Below are 6,737 nucleotides of genomic sequence, written 5' to 3' on the forward strand. Positions count from 1 at the left end.
ATGGCGTGTATTTCAATACTTGGAGTATGTATTATACTTTCTTATCTGCGATTAATCAGTGGACCTTTCAGTAGTAGGCGTATCGTAGAAGAGAATCACTAATGGGCATTGACCTCCAAAGTACTGTAGAAGTACAGAAATAATAGAGTGTTTTTTTGTGGATGAAATATGGGTATATAGAACGACTAGGAAACAGGTGTGATATCGAAATTCCAAAAGAGGAAGCATGTTATAAAGATATTCTGTTTTCTTTCCTCTATTTCTTATGTAAACCCGGATTTAAACTTTTCAAAACGTGGCCTTCTACAATGTGTATTTAGGCTTCATCAGTAATGCATAAATCGTCAATTAGTCGATTGAAGAACGCTTTTGTATCATCGGCACACCTTTTTAGTGTAACCTTACAACGACTAGACAATATTAAATTGATATAGAGAAAACACACACATTAAAAATTATTATGTTCTCTGCCTTATAAAGTATAATGAACATAATCTGATGAAAAAACTCAATGCAAAAACTAGGAGGAACAATACATTAAAAATATGGGGGGGGGGGGGGGGGGGGGGGAAATAACTCTCCAAGTGGAAAAAAATCCGTGGGGAAAATTAGCAGGTGGCAAGTAACCACCACCATAATGCTATTTTCTGTAAAGTAAAGCCTCAAACCACTTCGATTTTGAGTCTACAAGATTAAAAATTCTTCCCAGGCTTTTCCAGATATAGCAATAACTAATTTTTTTGCTTTTTTTGATAGCAGATTAACTTTTTTTAGATTTCAGTGGGTTAACCTGACTCAAAGACAAGCTTGCGTACAAACCTAACATGCACATTTCCATCTCTATAAAATAGGAGACGGCCATGTTAACACGCGTGATCTTTCCTTAAAATGAAAAATCAAAATTTAAACTACTGTACTGTATTTTAAAACAAGGACAATAGACAGTTTCTCCCAAAGTACAGAAACATCTCTTTAAATAAAGTTGAAAATAATACAATTAAAAACAAATTCTTTTGTATTTAAAATAATTATTTAAAATTAATGACTCAAGTTACGACATGATTGTTTTATATATCTAATAAAACTAATTTCTTCTAATTTTAAATATATTTTCCTTGAATTCGTGATTATTCGTCATTACGCATAGACTTGTACACTAAATGCGTGACAAATTTAATATCACGCATGTGTTTCTGCCAAATGCGTGTTGCATCCAAAATCACTTTAAAATGCGGGACCGTCCCGCACGACGCGAGACGGTTGGTAACTATAAAGATGATCCCGCGTGAGTACAAAAAAACAAAACAGCCATAAACCCTCCTTTCGCCGTCGGTCAGGTAGTATGATGGTATCGCGCGTATACGTCCCCATACTGGAAAATATTTTGCCCGACTACCCATGATCACGCCATGCATAACATTCATTTAGATCTGACAGTTGTTAGAACGCCTTCTCATGTGTCTCTGCTATGCCAGTTAAAAGTAAAAATTAAATTTAAAAAAAAAATAATTTTTTTCAAAACCCTGTAAGTAGGTTCGCCATGTTTGTTATGGGATTATTGTTCTAATATTCAAGAAATATGCATTGTAGGACATTAAATAATACAGTTGATGAAGTATGGTTTACTTTTCCATTAGAGCTTCCGGTACTTTCTCATAATGATGCAAAATGACATTTGTAGATAAAGCCAAATATATTAACAGCGCCCCCTACAGTTACAGATTGTTACATGCACTTGGCGGATTTAAAGTCCTCGGGGTGCGCCTTACCTTAATTAATTGGAATAACTCCCTTAAATTATAAAAACAAACAGAAATTCCGTAATTTATTGGCACTTCTCATATTTAATTTGATATTTTTTCAAAATGTTAATACCATATTTTAAGAGGATGACCCATCAAATACTAGTACAGGGGCTTATGTAGCAAAATAGGCTCGAGTTTGCAATTCATGTTAATTTATGGCAACAAGGTTTTTCCGACTCAGAATTTTATACTGAACAAGAAAAACGTTGGTGCCAATTTTTTCGAGAAGGTTAACTGGCCGCCACCTTGGAAAACAAGATGGCGGACGCATGTGGTCAAACATAGTATTATATGGCAACATTGGAAAGGAAATCATTTTTTCCCATTACACAAGTATCAAGAAATGCATAGAAACGGAGATATTCGCAATTAAACACGTCATTGTCTGCTGTCCTCCATTGGTGAAAATTTCATTTTTATTGTTGTTTCTAGGAAGTTGGCTGGTTTTCTTGGTTCTAATTGTAAATACAGATATTTTGTAGAGTCTTATGTTTGTAACTAATTTGATACATTGATAAACAAATTTCATTTGTATTCATGGGTACTTTTTTTTTTATTAAACAATGTAAATATTAATATTATTTGTTCATTGCAGTGACAGTTTCCTATCAATATATTTGTTTTAAGTGCATGTTAATACAGCTGCAATATCCTGCTATTTTCCAGTCTCGGCAAAAACAAAATCGTTAAGCAGACCGCTTGATTATCAGAGTAATTGTAAATACCATATTTATTGGAATATATACCCAGGGACTTTCATTGTTAAGAAAGGTTTTGAAGGGACGTTTATTTTAAGGAGGCGTTTATTATTATTATTTTTTTTCTTTTGGTGTAAATTTGTTACGTATATACTCAAAATATATGCCCTTAAATTTCACTACAACACATAATTACTATCAAAATGAAAGGAAAAATGTAATTCTACTAATTCTACTGGAGTAGAAACTCAATAGAATCTGTTGACAATGATGTTGCTTTGTTTACTGTCATTTGGTTGGGTGGGGAGTTGATTATTTGAGGAAAAAATTAAGGCGTTTATTCCAAATGAGGTTCTAGAGGCGATGTTTATTCAGATAAATATGATAACAGATTTATCTATGGTTAAAACTTTTTACGTAAAAGTTTTGAAAAATGAGAATATTTTACCTACAGTAATAACAACAGGCACATTTCATTTTAATTTTTATAATTAAAGTTCTCTGCTTTATCTATTTCTGTCTAATTTTTGGAACTAAACAAAATCAAAGGATGATGAAGTAACAACCTTCATGCATCTTGGTACGACAGGCACAATTTCGCTGGAACAATATCGTTTGGCAAACCTAGCTGAAACAACTCTCCGAATCTGAAAAAAAAAAATCTGTCTACAAAAAGCGGGCACTTATAGTAATACATGGGTTCCAAGTTGGAAGAAGTTATTTCCGGGAGATCTGCGGTGATGGGTCGAAGGGGCAGGGAGGGACTTTCATTGATGGAGGGTGTGAACCACATCAGCCCCACCATGGTTAGAGCTGAAGAAAATATTTATGATTGTGATAAGTTTAGATGGCCGGAAATGGCCCTCTCAGACATAAATTTGAATATAATTTTCATTTCTACCCCATTTTTTTTATATTTAGGAGGCCCGGCCGGCTTTCCTCCTCCCTATACTGTGCTACAGATCTAGTTAAAGATTTCTTAATACATTTCTTTATATTTTGCTACACATAGTGATACCCACCGGCACTGACTGCCTTAGAAAATTGATAATAAAGCAGTGAAAACATGCAAAATTATAAATTTGCGGAGATTCTTGCTTGTTTGCAGGAGTGCGGGAGACCGTCTTGATTTCCCGGAGACTTGACTTGTGAGTTCCGGAAGACTTGGGACCCCTGCAGTGTCAATGTCTCTGTCGGGGTAACTTGCAATTGATATTACTTTCTTGCTTAAAACCACCTAATATAGAGAAAACTGAGATGTGCTGGACACTAGGGTTTTTATAAAATAGTATTAGATCACTGCATTTGTATTATCATCTGAGGTCCATACTCATTTCTAACAATTTGATATTAGGCCTACTATAGCTCTCAAAATTAGGCAGTCATGATTCAGATCACTTATTTTTTTTCTTTACTGTCAATTATGTAATATTATTTTAGCCTCGACTCAGAATGATGATGTTGGACAGGGAATTACTTACCCAATTTTAATTTTTTATGAGAAGTGCCTATTATTATGTGAATCCATTATCTATAATCTGGCATTATAATTTGATGCGATTTGTTTCGAAATTCTCACAGGTAAACAAAGTTTTAAAAACCCCCCCAAAAGAATTTCAGAATAACCCTTAAAGCATTTATGCTTGTTTCCGAAATGGTCCTATTGAAATAATAAGAAATAACACTAAAATGACAAAATACAAAAAAAGGCCTTATCCATAATTCTCAGTATCAAAAACATTTCATGTCACCTTATGTTTTTCAGCCAAATGATTTTGTTTAACCCTAAACTCAGAAGTACCATGATGGTCTCCGGCGGCGATAGTTTTCACGTATTAAATCTTGGATTGTAGATAACAGGCTATATTATGATTAACACTTTTTTTTTTTAAATGAAAATCGCTCCCAATCAAGCAATTTAATTTTATGTTCCTTTTGTTTTCTGCTAAATGATTTTGTTTTTGGCCCCCGGAAATTATAGTAGTCTCAGAAATACCGGCATGGTGTCTGAAGGGTAATAATTTCATCCTGTAGTAAGAATATGTAATTATTGTATCTATATTATGCAATTTCGGCTGTTGGGTGTTGAAGTGCACTTAAAAAAATATATCAGGAAACTTTCAATCTAATACAATAAAAGTTATACACAACAAAAATGATTTTCAATTTTTTTTAAATGAAAAAACTAATAGGCCTAAGCATGAATAAAATCGTTTTTGTTATCAGTGTATCAGTCCAGTTACAAACAAGAATCTACAAATTATCGGTATTAGAACTGAGAAATCAGGCAAATTTGTACAAAGAACTACGGTACAAAAATAAAATTTTTACCAAAAGAGGGCAGCAGACAATGACATGTTTAATGGCGAATATCTCCGTTACTATTAATTTTTTTATACGAGTGTACTGGGAAAAAATATTCAGTGCATTAGTTCCTTTCCAATGATACCCAATAATGATATATGTTTGACTAGATGTGTCCGCCATCTTGTTTTCCAAAATTGCGGCCACTTAACCTTTTCGAAAAAATTGGCACCAACATTTTTCTTGTTCAGTATAAAATTCTGAGTCGGAAAAGCGTTGTTGCCATAAATTAACATGAATTGCGAACAAAAATACATAAGCCCCTGCACTATACTGCTGATTACTGACCTCTATAAAAAAAAAAAAAAAAACCGATATGAGCCACTCATCAATATTATCTTTGCGGAGAAAGCGATTATTAAAAAAAAAGGTCCGAAAAGATACTGAAGTACCATCTTATGAATGACATCTCAAAAGATATAAAAGTGACTTGGGAGTGGAGATGCTTGCCTTCCAATCCTAGGGTCCTTGGTTCAATTCCAGTCAGTGTTGCAGGATTTTTTCTCACGACCAAAACAACTCCACTCCCTAAATCTCATATTGAGATTTAGTTTGTGTAAAGCATCGTGCGTGTATGTTTGTCTTCTGAAAGGGATTGTCATCTACAAGTAGGACAGTGATATATTCGCTATTGACAATCCTTGGCACATGTATTGTGCGCCTAAATAAATAGAAAAAAGAAGAAAAAACCCTTTCAAAATAACTTCTATTTGTATTCTCGGGGAGGATTAAAAAAAAAATCTAAAACCATCCTTAAATAATAATAATAAGTCGTTCTTATATAGCGCTTAATGCATTAACAAAGCCTCTAGCGGCACTTTACATACATATTACAAATATAAGTGTTGTCTTTGAATTCTTCTTTATGAAATTTCTTTCATATTTTTATTTCAAAAATACAAACAATAGGAAACAAAGCTTTACTTAGTGTCAAATTCCACTTTTCAAAACAAATCCTTGAATGGCATTTTCTACACGCAAGCTGCTTTAACGTAGGTTTCAATACTATCCTACGCACTGTTTCCGCTTGACCAGACCGTTGGAGAACGCTGTCGAGGGAGTGTCGCTCAGTCTTCGCTCAGTCTTCACTCGGTAGGTGGCTTGCAATAAGTAAACATCAGAGCTCAACCACAACGGTAAGCTAGCATACTGTTTTCAATTCTGCTGTTTTTTTTTTCAAGGGAAACCACTATTTTCAGTGCATAATTTTGTAATGATTAATCACTGATAAAATTTATTAACGGTTCAGTGTGTTTTAAAATGATTCGGATTAGCGTCCGCCATCGGCGTACAACCACTTATGGTAACAGCTCTGGAGGATAAGCACATACCTACGAAGCATTTAGTTGATGGATGCAAACAACAGCATTAGGTTTATATAAAAAAAATTGTTAAATATCAGCTGCTGTGCGATAAATAACATGATGCATAAGCGGTATAGCTAAATAGGATCTTGAGTTACGTGTTATGGAATACAACACCGTCATAGTATTCTGAATACAGTAATAGGTAGCAAATCGATACGATAGTAAAAGCACAAAATACACACGGTTGTGCAACTGCCTTTTATCCTTTCTGAGGTCAAATGTCAATTTTTTTTAGTGCACGCTATGATTTTATAGCATGTTTCATTGGTTTAGTTAGTCAATCTCTTTTGGGAACTTAGTTACTAATTTTTAGGAGTGCAGATGGGTGCAGGTCAACTCGGCCACACGTCAACTCGGCCACAGTCAACTCGGCCACAAGTCAACTCGGCCACAAATCAACTCGGCCACAAAAAGTTCGGCTGCAGTCAACTCGGCCACAAGTCAACTCGGCCACAAGTCAACTCGGCCACAAGTCAACTCGGCCACAAGTCAACTCGGCCACA

The sequence above is a fragment of the Anneissia japonica genome, unplaced genomic scaffold (genome assembly GCF_011630105.1).
Source record: "Anneissia japonica isolate Jap-2015-1 unplaced genomic scaffold, ASM1163010v1 scaffold3338_len356548_cov189, whole genome shotgun sequence".
In the NCBI taxonomy this organism is placed as follows: Eukaryota; Metazoa; Echinodermata; class Crinoidea; order Comatulida; family Comatulidae; genus Anneissia; species Anneissia japonica.